The sequence below is a fragment of the Nicotiana tabacum genome, chromosome 18 (assembly GCF_000715075.1).
Source record: "Nicotiana tabacum cultivar K326 chromosome 18, ASM71507v2, whole genome shotgun sequence".
Lineage (NCBI taxonomy): Eukaryota > Viridiplantae > Streptophyta > Magnoliopsida > Solanales > Solanaceae > Nicotiana > Nicotiana tabacum.
In genome coordinates, this window is record NC_134097.1 from 72,223,557 (window position 1) to 72,248,326 (window position 24,770).

The following is a 24,770-nucleotide window of genomic DNA, read 5'->3' on the forward strand; positions in this document are numbered from 1 at the left end:
GAGGGCTGCCAATGGCACCAAAACCAAAGCGACAAGCAATCAGTCTCTACCTTGGGAAGATGCATAATGATGGCGCACGTGGGAGTGATGTAATTTCCCAATATGCTACACCATCCAGGATACTGTGGAACGCACCACTCATTCTTTCTTGGTCAAACCGGTGTAATTCAATAGCCAAATTTCTCCGCGAGTATAGGCGATGTCCGCTTATCGAGGACGTATATGGCCACGACCTCAACAAGTGGAGGGACTAACTATATGGGTCCAAATTTGGCAACTATGATAGTTACCGAATAGGATGAGGAACGAGGTTATCATGATGCAATGTCTGATGGTTGCAGTTATTAAAGACGACAACCAAAAGCGATCAGTCGAGACAAGATGTCAACGGTAGTGTAAACTTAGTAGAAAACAGTAAGAATATACTTTTCGAATATTCTTTATGTAGTACTTTTTAGGGTTTCTTGGAAGATTGACTTTTATAAATAGGAAGAGTTAGTAAAGAAAAGGGGGATCCGGGAAAAGAGACAAAAGAACACTTTGTGAAAGAACTTATAAGAGTGGCCTGATTCATTGATTGCATAACTCAAAGTGTACATTATTGTTCTATACTGACAAGATCCGAGAAATCATCAACCATCTGATATCTCCTTCTTTTCTACCCTATTGTCAGGGGAAGAGGCTTCCCAAAAGATCACAATAATTGAGTAATAACTTCCTTATATTACATTATCCATATTTATCTATATCCATTGCACATTGATATTGTAGCATTCATGAGCACCTAATCGGCTCAACATATTAGCTAATGTCTTTCATCTTGCCTACATCATTTATTAAATGATCTTGATTTTATTATCTTTAACTAAGATTTACCACGCCTTCGAAGTAACCTTAGGTGAATTCCTCGGTTTTTTTGTATCACAGAGAGGCATCGAGGTCAATACAGACCAAATCAAAGCCATCGAAGGAATACACGAAATAATGACCAGCAAAAAACAGGTGCAAAAATTGACGGGCTGGATAGCCGCCCTGTCAAGGTTTATCTCACTGTCATTCGACAAATGCCATAAATTTTTTAACGTGCTGAGGAAAGACAATGAGCTCCAGTAAAATTCTGATTGCATCGAGGCCCTGTGAAAACTAAAAGCGTACTTATCCTCACCGCCATTACTCGCTAAAGCGGACCCCGGTGAATGCCTTCTGATCTACCTGGCCATCTTATAGGTTGCAGTGAGTGCAGTTTTGGTCCGCAAAAACAAAGGTACACAATCCACGATTTATTATATTAGCAAAACCTTGATTGACGCTGAAATGAGGCATCCTCACCTCGAGAAACTGGCTCTAGCATTGGTCATAGCTTCACGAAAGCTTAGACCATATTTTCAATGTCACCCCATATCGGTGGTGATGACTTTTCCCCTTAGAAACATCTTACATAAGCCCGAGCTATCGGGAAGATTGGCCAAATGGGCCATAGAATTAAGCGAACATGATATCACTAATAAGTTGCGAACAACGATAAAATCGCAGGTACTTGCTGACTTCGTCACCGAATTTAGTGCCGGAATATTGTCCGAGGTCGAGTAGGAAGCGCTTTACACCTCCCCTAGGCAACCCGACCTCTGGGTCCTCTACACCGACGACTCATCTAATGCGTCAGGATCTGGACTGGGACTCATACTTGAAGTCCCTAAAGGCGAAGTAATTCGTCAGTCCATACGGTGCCCCGATATGACTAACAATGAGGACGAGTATGAGGCCGTAATCACAGGATTGAAACTGGCCCTCAAATATGGTGCACGACGAGTCGTCCTCAGGTGCGACTCACAACTCGTTATCAATCAAGTTACTGGGACTTTCCAAATCAAGGAACAAATGCTACAGAAATACCGTGCAGAAATCGATAAGCTACTGCCAGAATTCGATGAGTGTCGACTGATCAGATACCGCAGTTGCAAAACATCGCAGTAGATGGCCTCGCCATACTAGCAACAGCAACCAAAAATATCACCAAGGAGAACATGGTCACCCTCCTCCACTCGTCAATAGACCAAGTAGAGGTACATTATATAAATTTAACTTGGGTTTGGCACAACAATATCATGACATATTTGTAGGAAGTAACACTCCCGCAAGACAAAAAGGAAGCTAAAAAGCTTCGAATACATGCAGCCAGGTACAGACTCATAAACAACTATCTTTACAAAGGATACTCGGCGACCCTTTGGCTAAATGCCTAGGACCAAATCAAACAAGGTGTGTGCTCGAAGAAATACACAAAGGTCACTGCGGTGCTCATACAAGCAACCGGGCCCTCGTCAGATGCCTCATTTGGGCAGGATACTACTGGCCCACTATGAAAAAAGAAGCAGCGGATTACGTCAAAAAATGTGAGCAATGCCAAAAGTACGCACCGATGATACACCAAGTGGGCGAACTCCTGCACTCCGTTACTTCGCCATGGTCGTTCATCAAATGGGGAATGGACATCGTCAGACCCCTCCATACGGGTCGAGGTAAGATACACTTCCTTTTAGTTTTAACTGACTACTTTTCCAAATGGGTGGAAGCAGGTGCATTCGCCTAAATACGCGAACAGGAAGTCATCACCTTCATATAGAAAAATATCATATGCCGTTTCGGCATCCCCAAAGAAATCAGTTGCGACACTATACCTCAGTTTGTTGAAAAAAAAACGACCAAGTTCTTTGACAAATGGCACATCAAGCAAATACTCTCCATGCCATATCATCCAGCTAGCAAGGAGCAGGCAGAATCCTCCAACAAAACAATACTGAATATACTAAAGAAGAAGCTCGAGGATGCCAAAGGGTTGTGGCCGGAATCGCTACCGGAGGTATTATGGGCCTACCACACCACGCCAAAGACTAGCACAGGCGAAACGCCATATTCATTAGTCTATAGAACTAACGCCGTTATACCCGTTGAAGTCGGAGAACCTAGCCTAAGATACTCCAATGAAAGTGGACCAAATAACGACGAAAACAGAATACAGGACCTCGACGATGTAGAGGAACGGAGAGATATGGATTATGTAAGGATGGTAGCCCAAAAACAACAAGCGGAAAGGTACTAAAACAAGAAAGCCAAAATACGTCCGCTCAAAGTGGGAGACTACGTCCTCAAGGCCAAAATACAAGCGACTAAAGACCCAAAAGAAGGAAAATTGGGAACCAACTGGGACGGGCCATATAAAATTACAGCGGCGGCAAGCAAAGGGGCATTCCCACTAGAAACAATGGAGGGAAAACTGCTATAGAATAACTGGAATGTCGTCAACCTCAAATACTTCCACTTTTGAAAAAGGACGTTGCACGAGTCGTACTCTTTTTCCCTCACCCGAATTTTGTCCCAATTAGGTTTTCCCGGAGAGGTTTTTAATGAGGCGACGAGGGGGATGTCTCGGAGTTTAAAGTATAATTCATTGCCCCGCCTGCCGATGATGTCTCCAGGCCGAATGATGAAGGGACTAGATACAAGGAAACTTCTCCAATGTTTATGAAACTGACATGTACAATACTCCAATAAATGAAATAAAGCAACATTTTACTCAACATTTCACTTTCCTTGATCTTTGTTTAAAAAAAAGAGTTCGACCTCGTTCGAACCACAACGGGTTAGCATTTCGACCAGCTCGAAATAACACCCTTATGGCCAAAGGCCATCGCCAAAAAGAAGAGTTCGACCTCGTTCGAACCACAATGGGTTAACATTTCGGCCAGCTCAAAATAACACCCTTTATGGCCAAGGGCCATCGCTAAAAAGAAGAGTTCGACCTCGTTCGAACCACAATGGGTTAACATTTCGACCAGCTCAAAATAACACCCTTATGGCCAAGGGCCATCCCCAAAAAGAAGAGTTCGACCTCGTTCAAACCACAACGGGTTAACATTTCGACCAGCTCAAAATAACACCCCTATGGCAAAGGGTCATCGCCAAAAAGAAAAGTTCGACCTCGTTCGAACCACAACGGGTTAACATTTTGACCAGCTCGAAATAACACCCCTACGGCCAAGGGACATCGCCAAAAAGAAGAGCTCGACCTCGTTCGAACCACAATGGGTTAGCATTTTAACCAGCTCGAAATAATACCCCTACAGCCAAGGGCCATCGCCAAAAAGAAGAGTTCGACCTCGTTCGAACCACAAGGGGTTAACATTTTGACCAGCTCGAAATAACACCCTTATGGATAAGGCTATCGCCAAAGAAAAGAGTTCGACCTCGCTTGAACCGCGACGAGTTAACATTTCGACATTAGCTCGAAATAACACCCCTACGGCTAAAGCCGTCGCCAAAGAAGAGAGTTTTACATCGCTCGAACCGCAACGGGTTAACATTTCGCATTAGCTCGAAATAACACCCCTACGGCTAAGGCCATCGCCAAAGAAAAGAATTCGGCCTTGCTCGAAATGCAACGGGTTAACATTTCGACATTTACTCAAAATCACACCCTTACGGCAAAGGCCATCGCCAAAGGCAAGAGTTCGACCTTGCTCGAAACGCAACAGGTTAATATTTCGACATTAACTCGAAATAACACATTTACGGCAAAGCCCGTAGCCAAATAAAGAGCTCGACCTTGCTCAAATCATTTAATAGTCAACGTCATATAGATTACTTGACATCCGGCGTCGCCCGAATTACGATAAAATATCTCACAAGGCTGGGCAGCCCAGGACCCCTCGCAACAAAAAAACACACAACGAGAAAACAGTTCAGTGGTACACCAAAAAAAGTAACTACTCCATTACAAGTGATATATTACAAAAGTTCTTTATAAAGGGCTTAAGGACGCCCCCACAAAAGAGCAAAACAAAAATAAATACAACCAAGTCCTACGCCATATCATCCCCCGTGGCATACTCTTCAGTGTACCAAGAATTGGAGGCGAGCTTGTCCGCATTGTAGACATGTGATTTTTGACCCTCCCCAAGATTTTTCATATTTTAGCACGTAAATATTTAATTTAGGTCTAATATAGCTATTTTAATTAATTTTGACTCTTTTATTTTATTTTATTACAAGAAAATAAAAATTACAAAAAATAATTGCATTTTATGCATGTTTAAGTTTTATTTAAATCATGAAAAAAATACCAAAATATCATGCATTGCATTTAGAATTTGTTCTTAAAATTTTAAAATTAATCAGTAATTATTTGTTTTATAGAAATTCGAAAATCACAAAAATAGCTCAAGTTTACATTTTTTGTCTTTTAATTTTTAGCTTATTCACTTTTCTCTTTTAATTTAGAATTAAGTATTGTTTATTATTTTTATAATTAGCTAACTAGTTTAATTTCACATTTTTAGATAATCTAGGATTTTAACTTTGGAATTTTTAAATTAAAGAAAAAAAAAGAAAAAATTGAATAAAAAGAGGGGTCTTTCAATTGGGTTGATGTTATACCCAATTAAGCCCAAAATCCCAACCTAAAAACTACCCAAACCACTCAGCCCAAAGCCGAACCGGCCCAATCCCTTCCCCATTAAAAGACAGAGAGAACATCGAATCAAAGGATCCCTTACCTTCAGAAAATATAGAGAAACGGCGGATCTCAAAGGAGGACCCTTCTTCTTATTCTCCTTCAATCTCACTGCTCTCTCTGACCCCTCTCTATCTTCAACAAGAAACGACCCTCCTCCTCATCCCGTCATCACCTAAAGCGCATACACAAGAACCTAAATGGAACCACTTCCATCTTAAACCAGAACCCCTTAGAATTCCGGCAGCCTTCATGAACTCCGTTTGGTTCCGCCAGATCTGATCACCGGTAAGAGATTCTGTCCGAGGTTCTGTTCTTCAAAAAAAATCTAGAAACTGGATTGCTGTTCATTTGTTGATTGTTGTTGATTTCGCTGTTGATTCTGCGTTTAGTAGTTGAGCTCCAGCTTTAAAGTGTAGACCTTATTTGGTCATTTCTTTTTGTCGATTTTTCGTTTAAGGTTCGCTATACTCATCTATGACCCCTTTGTTGAATTCATAGATAAAAATCTGGATTTATTCGTGTTACAGATTTGTTTTGAATTCACGGAGCCATCATGTTTAGCTGTTAAATTTGTTTACTGATTTTCGCTTTGGTATTTACTGTCACATGGGTGTTTGAAAAGCCAATTGTTTCAACTATTGAACTTATGATGTCTGGGTTTGGATTTGCTGAAATAGTGTGTCATACAACAAGAAATTAATTCCTTACATCTTCGGTTGTTTCTGTTTCTAGCTAATGTAAATTGTGTGATCCGACTAGTGGTTATTCAAGTGCATTTGTATCTCCCACTAGGCAAATCAGTAGCATTTATAGAGCTAATATAAGTTGTACGACATCTCCAGATTCATTTCCATTTGCAATCGTTAAAGTGATGCTAAAGAATAATAGGAAGAAATTAAAATGAAGATGCTGCACATGTAGCCATTTTGTTTTTGTAAGGGCTTTTAAAACAGAGGGATGAGTTATAATATCGATTCTTCTATTCAATGCCTCAATGATAGCATAGATTATTTTATTCATATCCATTCAGACTTATTCCTTGATGTTGGTTTTTTTTTTTTTTTTTTGCTTAAAAGGTGCATTTGACAATTGGATTTGAATCAGCTGATGTGTAAATGACAAAACTAAGCAAGTTGCATGTAGTAAGGTTCTTTGTGAAAGGGACGTTAATTTCCGCTTTTGCTTTCTGAATGTTTTGAGCATTGATAGGAATTGTTTTCCTTGATCATCATGTTCCCAGGAAGTTAAGCTATTTAGAAAAGCATCAATTGTTTGACATGTACTGTTAATCAAAAGAGTGTTAAAGCCAAAAATGATCCTAAAAATGGTTACAAGTAGTCATGAGACTAACCTCAGGAATGAGTTCTCCATTTTCCCTTGAGAACGTGAGACTTTGGGATTTAGTTATGTATTGGAATTTGGTCTATATGACACAGAAGTTGAAGCATAATTTGCTACCAAGTTCGCTGCCATTAGCGATTTGCTATTTGATCGTTTGATTGAAATGAAGCTGTTATTTATTATAAATTGCCATGGTAAGTTATCCAAATATTTCTAGCTTAGTAGGGTAATTGAGCTTCTTTAATTAGTGGGGGGTGAGCCATACTAGATAACATAAATAGTTCATGGCCCTCCAAATATAACTTGAATTCTTTTTCTTTAAATTAGAATTGAGGTGCGTTGTACCAAACAAAAATGACAAATGCATGGCCCTCGTTTAATTAGTCTTGTTTATCCTCAGAAATTGAGGCGTGCCATTTAGCGAATTTTCATGGCCCTCGTAAAGTTAAAAACGTGTAGTTGCTTTAGGCGCGTTATTTTAATAATATTACCTTCCTAAACTCGGGTGTGCATTTCATGTGACCCAAATCCAAATCTCAACAACGTTAAATAAAATGTGTCGCGGACCGCGGGTGCATTTCATGTGGTGTGGTTCAAAGACATGTTTTAGATAGCGTTGAATCTTCCTAAAATTAATTAAAAGCGGTTAATAAGTTAAAATGCACATAGGTTTAAACATGTATTAAAATTAGATAATGGGTCATTTATAACAGTTGGGCGACCATGCTAGAACCACGGAATTCGGGAATGCCTAACACCTTCTCCCGGGTTAACATGATTCCTTACCTAGATTTCTGATTCGCGGACTGTAATACAAAGTCAATCTTTTCCTCGATTCGGGATTCTAAACCGGTGACTTGGGACACCATAACTTATCCCAAGTGGCGACTCTGATTTTTTTAAAATAAAATAATTTCATTTCGATTGTCACTTTAAATTGAAAAAAAACTCCCTTATATACCCTTCTGGGGGGTATAGTAAAAAAAGAGGTGTGACACGCATCATCATAGTCAAAATCGTTTCTGTCAGGCGTGCCGGGGTCGTAACCACATGCCTCACGAGTGGCACGTGCTTTAATACGCACCTCTCAAAGTTCTACCTCAGACACTTTCTCATCGGCACAAAGAGACTTATACACATCAAGTTGAGCTTCGGCATAAACCCACATCTCATATTAATCTCGTGGCACGACATGGTCGGCTGAAGCATGAGAGGTAAAGGGTTGTAACTGCCATCACACATCCTCTGCTTTCAAAGCGACAAATTAATTATTTAACACAGACAACTCCGCCTCCAGATATCGGATACATCCCTCAAACCTCGTTGTCTCAAACGCAGATGCCTCCGCCTCCTTGTCCCGCACTGATATACAAACACGAAGGGCGTCTTGTAAAGCCACTACCTCTGAGATGGCAGCCACCCTATCCCTTTCAGCATGGGTCAATCCATAAGCCTTAACGCTCAGCTCACCCCTAAGGTCGACAACCTCCGCCTCCCTCTTGTCAAGCTTAGCCGTTAAGACGGCATTCTGCACCTCAAGGTCGGCATTCTCAAGCATCACCCCCTTACTCATCTCGAGTTTATCTTCTTTGGCCTTAAGAGTCGCCTTAAGTTTACTACATCGGGCAATGGCCTTCATCAGGTCTTCATCCCGCTCCTTCAACTCTTCGATTTTCTGCGCCAACTATTTCTCCTTCTGCTTGAGTCCATCACGGAACAACTGAAAATCGATGTCCCGAGTGGAGAGGTCGGCCAATGCATGAGGTTTGGTACGGTATTCCTTATATTTGGAGGCCACTCTCCCAAAAACGGCCGTACTCCGTCTATCCCTCCAATCGTGCTCAGCCTCTATGATAAGGGTCTAGTATGCAAAGCAAATACAAAACAAGGAAAGGGTAAAGTATAGAAAACAAACCCATAAACAAAGAGAAGAGATAAGCGTTTACCCGTAGAGCCATACCAGAAATGCTCTGCGACAGGTCTACATCGGTTATTGCCTTAAGCACCGCGCTCTGGGAAGCATCACATAAAGGGGCAAACGCGTGCTGCCTGTTTGCAATTTGCCAATAAATCATAGTCCACTTAAGGACCTTCCGTCCTCACCTATACGTGAGTATGCCGCTCCAAATAAGCTTGCACATCTTCTGGTTTGATATTCGAACCTGAACCGTCGTCCTCGACATGCTCAATCCCGCCTTCTCCGACAGCAACCAACGTGCCACCCTTGATATATTCCTTCGGTCATGGGGGAACTCCTTGCCAAAATAGCGTCCGCCATAAGAACTACACATGTGCCTGACCTAGCAAAGATGCCGCCCCCGAAGCATCAGTTCTGTTCTTTCTAGTATCGGAGGCGACGTCCTTCCCAAGCTCTAACCTCATCCTCTTCCTCGACTGTGATTCATCCCCGTTAGATGGCTCATCCATAAGGTGATAGATGGGTTGGGAGGAGATCTATTCCCGTACAACGACGTCACGAGAAGAGTCTCTAGTCGGTACATATTGAGCACGACCTCCTCGGACAGACTCGGCCAGGGAAAACTACATCACTGCTGACGCGATGGCCTGGCGAAATGCCTGGACTGGAGCCTTCTTCTTGGAAGCCTTACGACATATTATCACAAAGAGGTCATATCAATAAACGACAACAAACAACCAAAGGTTAAAGCAAAAGGAACACATACCGGATGGAATTTTCGGCCCAAAGTGTTTAAGGAAAGTAGGCCAATCTCGAGTCCCCGCCACATAATCAAGTACGCGAGCTACCTAGTCTTCGATACCGACAATGGGACGGGGTGTACGCCTCATAGCTACATGGGAAAGTTACAAATAAGTACAAAATTGGAAAGAACAAAAGTAAACGAGTACCAACACTTACGGTTACAATCCCACCGCTCTGGGAATCCAGCTGGGTCCGACACTAGGTGCTCGGTTCTAATGAAGAAGTAATTGTGCCAAAATTTACGGCTTGCCCAGTCGTCCGTTTCGACCACCATCCCCCTGGTCCCACGATGCCTCAAGTGTATCATAGTGCCCCTGTGAAAACTCGGGGAAAACAAATGTAAAAGGTGATGAAGGCCAACTTCACACCCTGCCAACTCTGCATACTTCGTCAATTCTGGAAAAATCTTATACATATACGAAGATAGCTACGCTGTGCAGACCTCGTAAAACCGACAAAATTCCTTCACCAATGGAACAAGAGGGAGGGTTTGGCTGATTACAAAGGGATATACGTAAAAAGCACAATATTCCGGTCTATGGACCTCCACGAGGTCCTTCCTAGCCGGAACCATCTCAATATGGGGAGGAATGTTGTACGCAGATCGAAGGTCATCTATATAAGCCTGCTTAGTCTCAGAAACCACCAGAACGGGGGAAGAGACAGGTTCTTTGTGAAAATCATTCTGGGACATTGGGTTTCCCGGGCGTATCTCCTCCACGGTGGGAAAGTTATCCCCTCCTCCACCGCCATATCCTCACCACCAGAAGGAGGTACCATGGATAATGGGGTAGCATTAGAAATTTCTTCGTGTGACCGATGCGTTCTGGGCATCTTGATGGCAGAAGGTATGACGGTAAAACGCAAAACAAAGAATGATGAACGGAAAAGATGAGAAGAAGAATTACAAAAACAGAGCTGAAGACCCAAGAAGAGATGACCAAAGAAGACAATACATACACAAGAAAGGAAATTGCTAAAGTTCTTGAAAAAATAAAACCTTCACTTATTTATAGGGTTGGGTGGCACTAGAATCGAAGCGGAGGGCTGCCAATGGCACTAAAACCAAAGCGACAAGCAATCAGTTTCTACCTTGGGAAGACGCATAATGATGGCGCACGTGGGAGTGACGTCGTTTCCCGATAAGCTACACCATCCAGGATACCGTGGAACCCACCACTCATTCTTTCCTGATCAAACCAGTGTAATTCAATAGCCAAATTTCTCCGCGGGTATAGGCGATGTCCGGTTATCGAGGACGTATATGGCCACGACCTCAACAAGCTGAGGGACTAACTGTATGGGTCCAAATGTGGCAACTATGATAGTTACCGAATAGGATGAGGAACGAGGTTATCATGACGAAAGGACGACAACCAAGAGCTGTCAGTCGAGACAAGATGTCAACGGTAGTGTAAACTTAGTAGAAGACAGTAAGAATATACTTTTCGAATATTCTTTATGTTGTACTTTTTAGGGTTTCTTGGAAGATTGTCCCTATAAATAGGAAGAGTTAGTAAAGAAAAGGGGGATCCAGGAAAAGAGACAAAAGAACACTTTGTGAAAGAATGTACAAGAGTGGCCTGATTCATTGATTGTACAACTCAAAGCGTACATTATTGTTCTATACTAACAAGATCCGAAAAATCCTCAACCATCTGATATCTCCTTCTTTTCTACCATATTTTCAGGGGAAGAGGCTTCCCAAAAGATCACAATAATTGAGTAATAACTTCCTTATATTACCTTAGCCATAATTATCTATATCCATTGCACATTGATATTGTAGCATTCATGAGCACCTATTCGGCTCAACATATTAGCTAACGTCTTTCATCTTGCCTACATCATTTATTATATGATCTAGATTTTATTATCTAGATTTTACCCCTCTTCTCATCATTAATTGATTTAATCATAAGGTTCAGTACTTTTTGGTCAAACAATTATAGAGGTGATAGACATGCTATTAGTTGCCACATAATTATATGCTGAACTTGTTTATATTCTTAATTGAGCGTGCCAAAACCTAAAACGACAAATTAGTTAAAGAACAAAAGAGGGTACGATAATCATAAATTTAGTTTATATTTTAATACTCTTTCTTAGAATGTATTGATTTAAGTATTGTAACATTTTCCAACTTTTTGAGCACCCAATTAATTTTGAGGTTCAGTTATTATGATTGAAAACTCTTTAATTAATTTTGAGTTTAGATTAACTCTTGTGATGGGAAACTCAAAATATCCATAATGTTACCATACTTAAATCATACTATTCATTTGGAACGTGTTAATCAAATGTTACAATACTTAAATCATACTATTCATTGTGAGTAATACATGTCATTGGAGGAGGAAACTGGTCATGTTGCTCGTCTGCTGGTGGTATAACACAAGTCTTGAATTTTCTGTAGTCGTGTCCCGAGCGGGCTTATGGAGGATGCTAGTTAGCGTGTCAGTTAGCCAAGTCTCAAGGAGCTTTTTTACTGCTAGTGGCGTCTTATCCACCACGGATGCGGAGGCTCCTTTACCTAGAGATTTTGTGATACTACAGTGAGGAGGGGGTGACCCAGCTTGCCTGGGGGAGGCATTGGGCGTTGTGTCCTCGTGCACTGCTTCAGATCTCTCATTGATTGTATTCATGAGGTTGGTTGGGATGTCACCCATTATTCTCGTTATTTCTTCTCTGTTACCTGTCATGTTAGATCTATGCATACAAAGAAATGAGATCTTATTTTTGCTTTTTTTTTTTTATGTTAGTGGTCTGTGTTAGTTATAAGTCTAGAGAAAACTAAAAATTTAACTAGAAAATTCTCATAGACGGCGCCAAATTGTTTGACCAAAAGGTGTTAACTTTCGGTTAAAATGATTATACTTATATAATGATGGATTAAACCTAGTTAATGATAAAATTTCTAGATGAGGGTTTCGAAAAAATGACTAATGTTAGATAGATCTAGTGTGAAGTTGGCAAAAATATTTATTAAATATTTCACAAGGTGTGAGCAATAATGGAGAGATAACTAGCAATAAATAATAATAAATGATATTTAAATAAATATGAGAAAGTAGTTCACCCAATAAATGATGAACTAGATGATTGTTGCTCCTGAGCATGATGAGTGATAGATAAATCTAAGAGCATTCGATATATTCTCGGATCTGATGGAAATGTGTGGAATAATATGAATAAGAATCTTGATAAAAATATAGTGTTTGTATCTTTATTAGAGAGAATCTTTATCAGAGATCTGTTCTTATCAAATGAATGTCACATGCCCTTATTCATTATCTTTTTTCCTATTTATATGATACATAATCCCCAACAAATTCTAATAGTACAATTGCAAAGAATATTCAATGGTATATTCTCTTTAATATCATATTCTAAAAGCTACCTGTTACAGTTTTCTATGTGGTACTTGTCCTCGGTCGTTGTTGACGTCTTGACCACGAATCTCTCTAGTTCTTGATCGACCTTGGTTGACTCTTTCCTCCCGCTTGCCCTAAATATTCCGAGACAGATTTCGATTACAAGTTTAGATGAACTCTTGTGATAGGAACCTCAAAATATCGAAAATGTTACAATACTTAAATTATTTATTCATTTGGAACGTGCTGTTAATCAAATTTGTCGGTTAACTAGATTCTCTTTCACCCCATTTTTATTTTACTATAGTGATGTGTCATGTACCTGCTCATATGAATGGACAAATAGTGGGATTTGGAAATATTGGGTCGCGTCGTATGAGTCTGTGCTACAAATCCATTCATAAATTCCATGCATCCCAAATCTATCACGTTCACCAGCGACAAAATTCACGAGATCGAAATTCAACTTTGATCCCTAATTTGGTTCTACTCTAGACCCTACGCTCTAGACACCAGATAGTATAATAGGACTAGTGCTTCGATTCGGTATATTTACATATTTATTTATGGTAAATCATACCTCGAACCAAAAATAAATAGATTAATCACACCTGTACGTTATGTAATATGTTAAACATTATTTAACATGCTCACTCGTCCCTATTAAACAACATTAAGCATAATAGTATTTCTTTAGTTTTCATTCAACGTCCTGAATTCACTAATATGAATTTGCATCCAGGAAATTTACTATGGGGGTTTTAGTAAACGACAACTGTTGTTGCTGTCTTCCTACAGTCCTACTGCAATAATAGGATAAAAGTGTATCTTCTGTAATCTGCATGGAGGAGTCTATCAATACTCGACGGTCAATCCCAGCAAACAAAATTTCTATCAAGACAAATTAAAGGACCTCTGGTTTCATGTCTACATAAATTTCCAACATCCAACTCAACGTCCTTCTAATTACCTTTGCTTTTCTTTTTTCGCAATATATCCTAGTTTCAATTTTTCCTGAATTAATGTTTTCATACTATAATCATTTTGTATATAAAATTCATTGACCCGATTAATTTAGATTCTCCTTGTCAAATAAGAGGGTAAAGCTCTCCCTAATGCTTCTTTTTTCACCAGGCTCAAAATGGAAAGAATTAAGGAATGTTAGTCATCCCATGATTTTTCCCTAAATCATATTCTACACTCCTACAAACACATATATCGCATCTAAATTTCTAAGACCTAGTAAGAAATTTGTTAAGAAAATAGGGTACCAATAAAAACCCGTCCCGTCATGATCACATGAACACTTAGAAAGAGTTTTAATTTGACTACGGAGGAAATTTCGATTCATAAGCTGAAAGATCTTCCTCCCTTGATTTAAATGATTAGAAGAGGAAATTAAGCTCTTTTTTATTTTTTGATTATATACAGTGTAGAGTTAGAAATTGGTAGTAGGGTGATAGTGAGTTAAACAGTGGATAAGCTTGTATTTGTTGAAGAAAAGGAAAACTGACATAACTTTTATTGATATTTATTTGATAGTAATAATTTGCAGGGGTTGCTTTAAAGCTGTTATTGTTCTGTTTATTGCTTTAAAGCTGTTATTGTTCTGTTTATTTACAACTGTGCAGTTTGTAATTTGTAACGGAAAGTACTCTTATGTCTCTTACTATGCATCTACACTGTTATATGTTTTCCTTTTTGGTCTTCGGAGGAGTGAGGCCTTTTTTATCTCACGTATTTGTGAGATAAAAAGTGACACATTAGGGTCCACAAAATTCTACAACCTACACAGTTGTGAGATAAAAAAGAGGTCTCACATCATTAATATCAGTTGTGTGAGGCACAAAATAAAAAATTTTGTCTTTTGAGGTTCACGAGTTATTAACCAATGAGTAATTTTCTTTACACATGCCTCCCTTTGGCCTTTACGCACATTTAATTTAATTTTCTTCTCTTCAGCAAAAGTAGATTTTTTAGTAGCTACTATACGTTAACAGATAATTTTTTTTTTGCTACTTGTCACACCTCCTTTTCACATACCTGAGGGGGTACGTAGGGAGTTTTTTCCAATTAAAGGACAATCGAAACGAGATTTATTTATTTATTTATTTCAGAGTCGCCACTTGGGAGATTTAGGGTGTCCCAAGTCACCAATTTTAATCCCGAATCGAGGAAAAGAATGACTCTGTTTAACAGTCTGCGCACCAGAAATCCGGATAAGGAATTCTGTTAACCCGGGAGAAGGTGTTAGGCATTCCCGAGTTCCGTGGTTCTAGCACGGTCGCCTAAAGCGATTAGCGTATTATTATTTATGGGTAAGACTGTGAAATTCACTAAACAGTCCATCCCGAATTCTAAATACTCAATTAAATATTTATTGAGGGCCCCACAATTTTGTATTTTTTATTCGGCGAGGCTCGTCTCATTTATTTTTAAAAGACAATCCTAAAATGCCTACATTATTCTCTATTAAATTTGTCTCTACAAAATAAAATAAAATAAAAACGTCTTAATTTATTTACAGGCTGAAATTGACCAATAATATTTAATTAAACAACATTCTTCCAAGTTCCAAAATGGTCTATTTTGATAAACTAACGTGTTTTTTGAGACATGATAATCATCCAACAATAGCGAATTAACTAGACGAAGTTACTACACCATTTATTTATTTTTAGGCAATATATAGGTAGTTCGTCTGTTAAGCTATCATCCGATGTTTCACTATATGTATTAAATATCTACATGATTCTGATTTTTTGCAAGCTAAATAATTTATACATACAAATAAAATTCAGAATATAATTAAATATAATTCAGAATTTCAACTCTTCATTTTTCGTATTCATACTTCATATTTCGGATTACAATAACCAGCGCGTCAGTTGTGTACCTGATTTGGAAGCAAAAGAAAATGAAAGATGAGAATCAGCAGCAGTAATAACAATACAGCACAGCAGCAACAATCCAGCAACAGTAACAACCCAGGAACAGCGTTTGCAAACCGGTGGAGTATTAATCCCAAAACAAAAACTTCAAGCTTTGATGATACAACAACAATTAATGTTAATTTCAAACAATGAAAGAAAGCAGAATATTTTTTAGTTTTTTTTTTATTTGAAAGTTTAAATAATTTTTCGGAATTTTCTCTCTCTTAAATGTTCAGCCTTTTTTTCTCTCTCTTATTCTCTTTCTGTCAGATTTTTTCCTCTCTTTTTTCTCTATCTGTTTGTCCCGTTTAAAATCTGATTTCAAGACTTCTACTTATATCTCATCCCATAAATCTTTTAATCAATTAAAATCAACTCATTTTCTCTACCAAACTCATTATCTTCCCACTCATCCACATTACATTAAATAAATATATCATCACTACCCCATTATATTTTGTCCCACATGCTTCATTAAACAAATACAAGATTCCTCCCCACTAAATTTTGTCTTGTCCCCCCTTTATATTAAATAACTATATCATAACTCACTCCATTACATTTTGTCCCCCATGCTTCATATAAAAAATTACAAAATGTACAATTCCTAAACTACCCTTCCGACCTTATTGCAAATTACTATTTTACCCCCGAACGTATTACAAATTACCAAACTACCCCATCAGCTATAACAATCAATTAATCAAACTTAACCAAAATATAGACAATATGATCAATTTCTAGCAATGTTTAAACAACAAATCACATGAACATGATTTCTTCAATATTTCAACAACAAATCACATGAACACAAATTGAACAACAAAGAACAACTAAAAATTGATTGAACAATATTTTAGCAACAAACAATCCTATTTTCGGATTCAACAACAACAACAAACAAGTATATTTAGATTTCTAAATTCAATCATATTGAACTTAAAATTAACTCTAACAACATTACAACCAACAATTCCTATATTAAACTTAGACAAGATTATGAGACAAATTCAAGAAATAATCATAAATGATAAACAAGAAATCAAACTATACAAATTTCGGATTCAAGATCAACCAAACAAAGTATGAACATGAATGAATCTATATTTTTTTTAAAACAACAAACATGACGGATTAAATGACTAAACCAACATATTTCCCTAACACAACTAAATTCTTTTAGGCAAATAACAAAACAAAACCTAAGAAGAAACAATTATGAATTTAAACTTGAACTTAACAATATTAACAATTTCTGGAAAATACAAAAAATACACGAAACAAATTGAAGAAACAATTAATTAAACTTCAATTTGTATCTAACTAACATTAAACTAACAACGTTTACCTAAACAATAAAACAAACATGAAATAAACATGAAAAAAACACTAATTAAATTTCCATTTAAAATCTGAAAATTAATTCAACAAAACACATGAACAAACTAAAAAAATTATTTCAAACGATAGACATGATCAAAACAAACATTTGTCGATTTTAGATTCGAGAAATATCAAAACCAAAATACGGACAAAATAAAACTCAAAAACTACTAACCGGATTGAAACGAAATATGTACGGACTGTTTCGACAGACCTCGACCAAAGCTCGACCAAACGACGACGAACATGAACAAATGAAGCCGCGCCGAAGCAGCAACAGTAGTTGACGCGGCAGAAACGCTGCTCGAGCAGCAACACGACGACGGGGAAGTACAGACCCACATGATGGACTGTTCGTCATCGACGACTGGATGTAGCGAAGAAGAAACAGCTGGTCGACGCAGCATCAATGGAGTAAAAGAAACAGTGGTCGTCTACTTGCTGCTGCGTTCAGCAGCTATGAGAAACAACGGAGCAACAGCGCGAGCTTGACGCAGCAGCAGTTGGGTCCGTTCGAAGAAGGTCGATTTATGGGCAACAGCTGTGACGAGGAAACATCAGCAGCATGGAGGAGCTGGAGCAGTTGTTGGCTGCGTCAATGGTGGATGTTCACGATGGTGAGGTCGAGGAAGAAGGAGAAGCAGCAGCCATGGACGGGCTGCTGCGTGTGTGCTTGTGTGTTTTGTTGTGTATGTGTGTGTGAGTGTGACGACGTGAGGGGGTGTTCGTGGGGGAGGGTGGTCGACGTTGCAGGCTGGGGTTTGTGGGGGGGCAGCCATGGATGGGGTGTTTTGGAGCTTGAGGAAGAAGAAGGAAAATGAGGGGGGGTGGCGGATGACTTAGTATAGTTTTAGGGTTTTTGGCCTTTTTTTTTTGTTTTGTAAAAATGAAAAATGATAGGATGTTGGGTTATGGACTGGGTCGACCCAGTTCGAAATGGACTGGGTCGACCCAGTTCGAAATGGACTGGGTCGTTTGGGAAGATTGGGCCATTTTTTGGGCCTGAGGCTTGAAATCGAAGAAGAGGCCCAATTCCGACTTTCTTTATATTTTTGCTCTCTTTTCTTCTTTTATTTCTCTAAAACTAAATTATAAAAATACTTAACTTATTATTAAGAACTAAATTAAGTTATAAAAACGCAAATTAACTCCAAATAACAATAAACGCATAATTAAGCAATAATTAAGCATAAAATTGTATATTTGGACATTAAATGTTAAAAATGCAAACGATGCCTATTTTTGTAATTTTTAATTTTTGTAAAACAAATTTAATTACTAACAATTGTATAATTAAATCCTACATGCAAAAATGCGACATATTTTTGTATTTTTTATTAATTTAGCAAATAAACATGCAAAGACAAATACAAATAATTATTCAAAATATCACAAAATTGCACTCCAAGAAAAATTATTTTATTTTTGAATTTTTTTGGGAGTAATTCTCATAGAGGTCAAAAATCACGTGCTTACACTACCTACTATGTCACAAGAGTCCAGAACCAAAATGTGGTTCTTTTAGACTCAAAGAACAAAAATATATAAAAAAAAATAAAGTGACCAAAATATATATAGCGTCTTTTTAAAAGATGCTATACCTTAACAACCGATTGGCCAGTTAAGTATATCGTCTTTTAAAAATACGCTATATATAGCGTTCTTTACTAAGACGCTATACATATTATGTGGGCCCACAAATAATTCTTTTGTGCTTAACTGACATAACAATAATTTAACATGGTATAACATTTTTTAAAAATACACTATACCTTAAATAATTGAACCCCCGGACTGTTTTTTGCCTTATTTAAAGAGGTGAAGGATTTTGTAAAAATCCATTCATAAACATTTTCAAGTCTTCTGAAATTTTTCTTTGTTAAGTTGTTTTGCATTTTGTCATAATGTCTGAAGAGCGAAGAATTAGGGTTTCATTATATTGGGGGGTGAGGTCGTGGTGGCGAATAACTCAGTAAGCTATAGTTAATCTCCACAGTCTCATGTTAAGTTATCACTTACAATGGAGTACGATACATTAGTATCGTTGTTATGTAAAAAAATGAGTGTGAGCAAATGTTCGGTGAATCGTAAAATAACCGAAAGATATCTGTATTTTGTGACTCCGCAAGGGGTTGCTTGTTATGTTGAGTTTAACATCAAAGACGATGATACTCTGAGAGATTTTTTGAGGACTCCGGATGAATACCAGGAATTTATTGTGATAAAACGGTTGAAAATATACGTCAAGGCTAAAGACGTTCGCAATAATGAGGTTGCGCAAAGTAGGGAAATCCCCAATCATCGGGTGGTTATTTTGGAGCGGTTTTAGCCGAACATGTTCTAGCTGAAAGTGTTTGGCCAGATCTAAACTTATCTCCACGGGCGAATGAGGAGCGAGGAAATAATTTCTCCCATAGTATACATAATCCACAAGTCGAGTGGTAAACTTCAATTTTCCTTTGTGTTACGATGTATACTTTTATGTATTGTATTTGTATTAACACTCATATATTCCACAAGGGGTACCGACCAAATATGAATTTCACAAGTTATGAACTAAAGGCAAGTTGGAATATGCCTAGTTTTGGTGTGTTGGATCATGGTGGTCCATTCAGGAGTCGGCATCAATAAGATAATGTGCATCATGGGATACCAACACATTATGATTTGTAAGTGAATATATAAAGTTATATGTATTGTTTGGACCAATTTCAGTAACTCATTATTTTTTTGGTTGTGCAGTAAAAACAAGTAACTTGATGGTCCTGCCCTTACTCAATTGCCTAAAGACGACGTATTTACTCGGGATTTGATAACAACGCCGATGAGTATTGAGATGACACACACTTCCCTAACGAGGGTGATGAGAAGGAGGAAGAGAATGTCGAACCTGATTTGACGAGGGAGCATGCTTCATACCCCGTTAGACCAAAAGTGTACGAGTCCCACGTGCCGTTTCATTCAAGGCATATTCCCTACCTTGATAATTTGCCAAGTACGCCGGATATGGATGCCCTCACAAGGGATATTGATGAAATTCGGGCAACAATGTGGGATGAACCTAAACCAACAGTGCTGTCAAAGGACATGTTTTTTCCTGATAAGGCGTGCCTAATCAAGGCGGTGAAAATATATAGCGTAAAAGAGTGTCGTGAGATGATGGTATGAGAGTCATCTCCGGATGTATACAAGGCTGTTTGTCGTAGATGGTTTACGGGTTGTAATTAGATGCTGCGTGCGAGGAAAAAGAAAACAAATATATGGGTTGTGGGTAAATACATTGGTGGTATTTGTCAAATATCTAACCGCAATGGTGGTATTTTAAGTTCTGTATAGCATTTGCCTGAATGGCAGGAACCGTATGCATACCATCGTTACTGTGTGAGGCACCTGAAGGCCAATTTACAAAAGGCACATCCCAATAAGGACTTACATGATTTAATGTGGATGGCTGCAACTGATCACCAAGAGGGCCAATTCAGGAGGCGCATGGAATCGATCAGGCAGGAAGACGAAAGAGCCTATCATTGGTCGATGTGACATGAGCTTGACAAGTGGACATTGCATGCGGATGGTGGCAGACGATGGGGAACTCTGACTACAAATGTGTCAGAGTGGATTATTGAAGTCTGCACGTGAATTGCATGTCACTGCCATGGTGCGGATATCATTCAAATAGATGGCGAAGAGGTTTGATGAAAGGCATAGAGGTGCATCGAAATTGATGGAGAGGGTGTTGAATTTATGCAAATACCAATAAAAAGATTTGAGAAATATAGGAGGCAAGCACATTGACATTCATTTTTAAAGTATTGTAACGAGCGAAATATTTTTGAAATTCGCACCGCTATCCATCAAAATCGGGGGAATAATACACACACTGTAAATGAAGCCAGCAGGTTATTTTCTTATGGGAAATGGTTCATCTACCACATGCCATGCTCGCATGCCATGAAGTGCATTCAATATACAGGTTTTGAGGCAACTCGGTACGTTGCTAAGGAATATAGTGTTGTTGCATACTTAAACACATATAGTGGGCAGCTGTAGCCAGTGGGTGCTAAGCATTATTGGCCGTCGGAATGCATATACAGAACCAAAAAGATGTTGGTGATACCGTTTATGTGTCTGTAAATGTGGCATATGCTCGCAAACAGGACTCGACCGTCGTAAATGTCCTTCAACTGGTTTGGGTGGCGGTGGTAATCCAACTCCTGATGAAAGTTCATCTAATGTGCCCAACTATCAAGGATACACATAGTGTTTTATTTCCGTAATGTGGTTGTAATAAGTATATGTACTTGTTTATCTTGCAGAATGTATGAAATAAAATTATGTTTCCATTGCTTAAATTTTTTGATATTTAACATTAATACTTCAGTACAACAATCTAACATAAACCTATTTAATACACATAATGGCATTTTTTTAATGGATGTTGAATGTTTATTCAAAAGGTCATTGAAATACATATGGCTTGGTTCAGTTTAAGAAGCTTTCTTATACCTCAAATAATTATTATCACACGAAGCATGGCGCAGTTACATACCACGTTACGTATATTGTCTTGTCGACCTGAAAAAGCTGTCATCCTGGAAAAGCTGTCTTTTGGAAAAACATTATTGTACCATAAAGAATCATTAGCACGCGAAGCATAGCGTGGTTACATACCACAATAAGTGTATTGTCTTGTCGACCTGATAAAGCTGTCGTTATGAAAAAGCGGTCTTCTAGAAAAGCTGTATTGTACCGTAAAAAATCATTAGCACGCGAAGCATAGTACGGTTGCATACCATGTTATGTGTTTTTTTCTTGCCTATAAATGACTATTTTCTGCGCTTAACCAAAACAAATAGCAAAACTTTCCATAAATTTTTCATTTTTCTTGCATTAACAAATGTATGGACACAATGATGCACCAAGGCACTATTGAGGCAAACGTGCGATTATGAAGGTATGTTGGTCCGATGGTAATGTTGGGTGCATATACTGGATGTGTCTATAAAGGTTTGGAGGCAATGATGGAAATCATTGTATGTTTAAGGAATGTTATGATGAACTCATTAACCAGGAATACTACAAATCAATTTTGCAGTATGTTTGGAATATGAATGCTAAATACCAACGCCAGATCTCTGAAATGCAATAACAAATTGCAGTACTGCATGAGAAACTAAAAGAGTCAGAATAAGCAAAAAAATAAAATAGAAGAGAAATTTAAGTGGTTAGAGCGGAGAATAATGGGCGGTAGTTGTAAGCACGTGATTTTTGCCCTATATGAGAATTACTCCCAAAAAATTCAAAAATAAAACAATTTTTCTTGTTGTGCAATTTTTGTGATATTTTTGTGATATTTTGTGTAACTATTTGTATGTTTGTCTATGCATGTTTATTTGTTAAATTAATAAAAAATACAAAAATAGGCATCTTTTGCATTTTTAGCATTTAATGTCCAAATGAACAATTTTATGCTTAATTATTACTTAATTGTGCGTTAATTGTTATTGAAAGTTAATTTGCGCTTTTATAACTTAATTTAGTTCTTAATAATAATTTAAGTACTTTTATAATTTAGTTTTAGAAAAATAAAAGAAGAAAAGAGAACAAAAATACAAAGAAAAATCGGATTGGCCCACTTCTTCAATTTCAAACCACAGGCCCAAATAATTGCCCAACTTTCCCCATGACCCGGTTCACTTCAAACCGGGTCGACCCGGTCCGCTCCATTAACCCAACACCCCTTCTTCATTTTTGTCCAACACAAAACAAAACCAAAAAATAAAAAATAAAAGGTGAATTATCACTATTAATAGTTTTTTTTTGTTTTTTTATATATATAAAACATCCGAAAATATTTTATTTTATTTTATTTTTATTTTTATTTTTTTAAAAAAATATATATAATAATTTCGGGAATGATTTAAAAAAAATAAGAAAAAAGGGAAATATTGAATAAAAGAAATATAAAAGTAAAAATAGGTGAAATTCTCTTCTTTTTTAAAAAAAAAAAGTAAAAGAATGTAGAAAATTTAAAAAATAAAAAGTTTTGTGGAAATTTTTAAAAAATTTAAAAGTAAAAGAAGGTTGAAATTAAAAAATAAATATAAATGTATCTGAAAATTTAAAAAATTTAAAGTAATTGAAAGTAGCATTTTTAAAAGAAAAAGAAAAGATAGTGGTTTGTTTTTTTAAAGAAAAGTTAAATAAAGTGAGATTCTCTTTTAAAAAAATAAAAAGTGGGATTTTAAATAAGATAAAGTAATTAAAGTTGGAATTTTAAAAATAAAAGTAAATAAAGGTGAGATTTCTTTTTCTAAAAAAATAAAAGCAATTTGTAAGTGGGATTTCTTTTAATTAAAAAAATAATAAAATAATAAAAAACAAATTTGAAAAATTCGAAAATTTTGCTATAAATAGAAGAGAAAATTTAGGAAGAAGGTGGAAAAAAGAGGAAAAACTAGATAGAGAGAAGAAGAAAAGAGGGGGCGGAGAGAGCAGTATACACTCGATATACACTCTGGATACACAGAATATACGAGGACAGAATCATTTTGGAGAGAGTAAAAAAGATAGAAACAAATTTTCTGAAATATTTAGAGCGGAAGAACACCATAGAGAGTTCAAATCTAGAAAGAAAAAATAAAGAGAAATTTCCACACTATTTGTCTTCTCCATTTTTACTAGTTTTCTCCGTGTTGCTGGGATTTCTGGACTGAGGTGTTGAAGCTACTGTGTTGGGCTTTCTGCTGCTGTATGTTGCTGTGTTACATACTACTTTACTGATCTTCTTCTTCTTGTACTGTCATTTCCAGGTACACATTTGTACACTCTCCGCTTGAAGCGAAATGAAATAATAATCAGGTTTTGTTCCTGTTGAATCCCTCCTGTTTAGATTTGTGTTTGAATATAATTTTCCTTTCTTTGTATAAAAATGTAGTCGATTAATTAATGAGTAATGGGCTTGCATATGTATAACTTCTTCATCTAATAATTTTAGTTTAAATTAATCAAATACTAGTTAATTTGTTTTTGATATTATGGTGTGTCAATCTCATGTTCCAGTATTATTGAATAATAGAATATAGAATGAAAGCAATTTTTCTTTGTACAAACTCGATCGCAATTTTCCATTCACATTAGTCGTAAACTAATAACTAATAAGTTATTTTTTTTCAGCATGTAATTAATTGAGAAATTTTATTTTATTTTTAGAGACAAACTTAATAGAAGAAATGTAGTCACTATAGGTTTATCTTTAAAAATAAGAATGAGAGGAGCCTCGCCAAATAAAAATACAAAATTGCGGGGCCCTCAGTAAATATTTACTTTATATTGCTTAGACTTCGGGATGGACCGTTTAGCAAAATTCCACGGTCCTACCCAAAGTAGATGATACGCTAGTCGCTTTAGGTGCGCCTTTAATAATTTAATTTTCTTAAACTCGGGTGCACATTGATGTAACCCAAATCCAAATCTCAACGGAGTCAAAGTGTGTCGAAGACCAC

General features: G+C 37.4%; 1 long non-coding RNA gene across 3 annotated transcripts; it reads left to right on the forward strand.

The window, feature by feature from the left end:
* Positions 1–5,538: 5,538 nt before the first annotated feature.
* LOC107824648 (uncharacterized) lies at positions 5,539–24,218 on the forward strand. Of its 3 annotated transcripts, none has more exons than XR_012702121.1 (3): positions 5,539–5,797; positions 11,992–12,223; positions 24,078–24,218. It is a non-coding gene; the product is annotated as an uncharacterized LOC107824648 (long non-coding RNA). The 3 variants fall into 3 exon arrangements; XR_001656895.2 differs by lacking the exon at positions 24,078–24,218 and adding an exon at positions 13,692–14,618; XR_001656896.1 differs by lacking the exon at positions 24,078–24,218 and adding an exon at positions 12,985–13,685.
* The last annotated feature ends 552 nt before the right edge of the window (positions 24,219–24,770 follow it).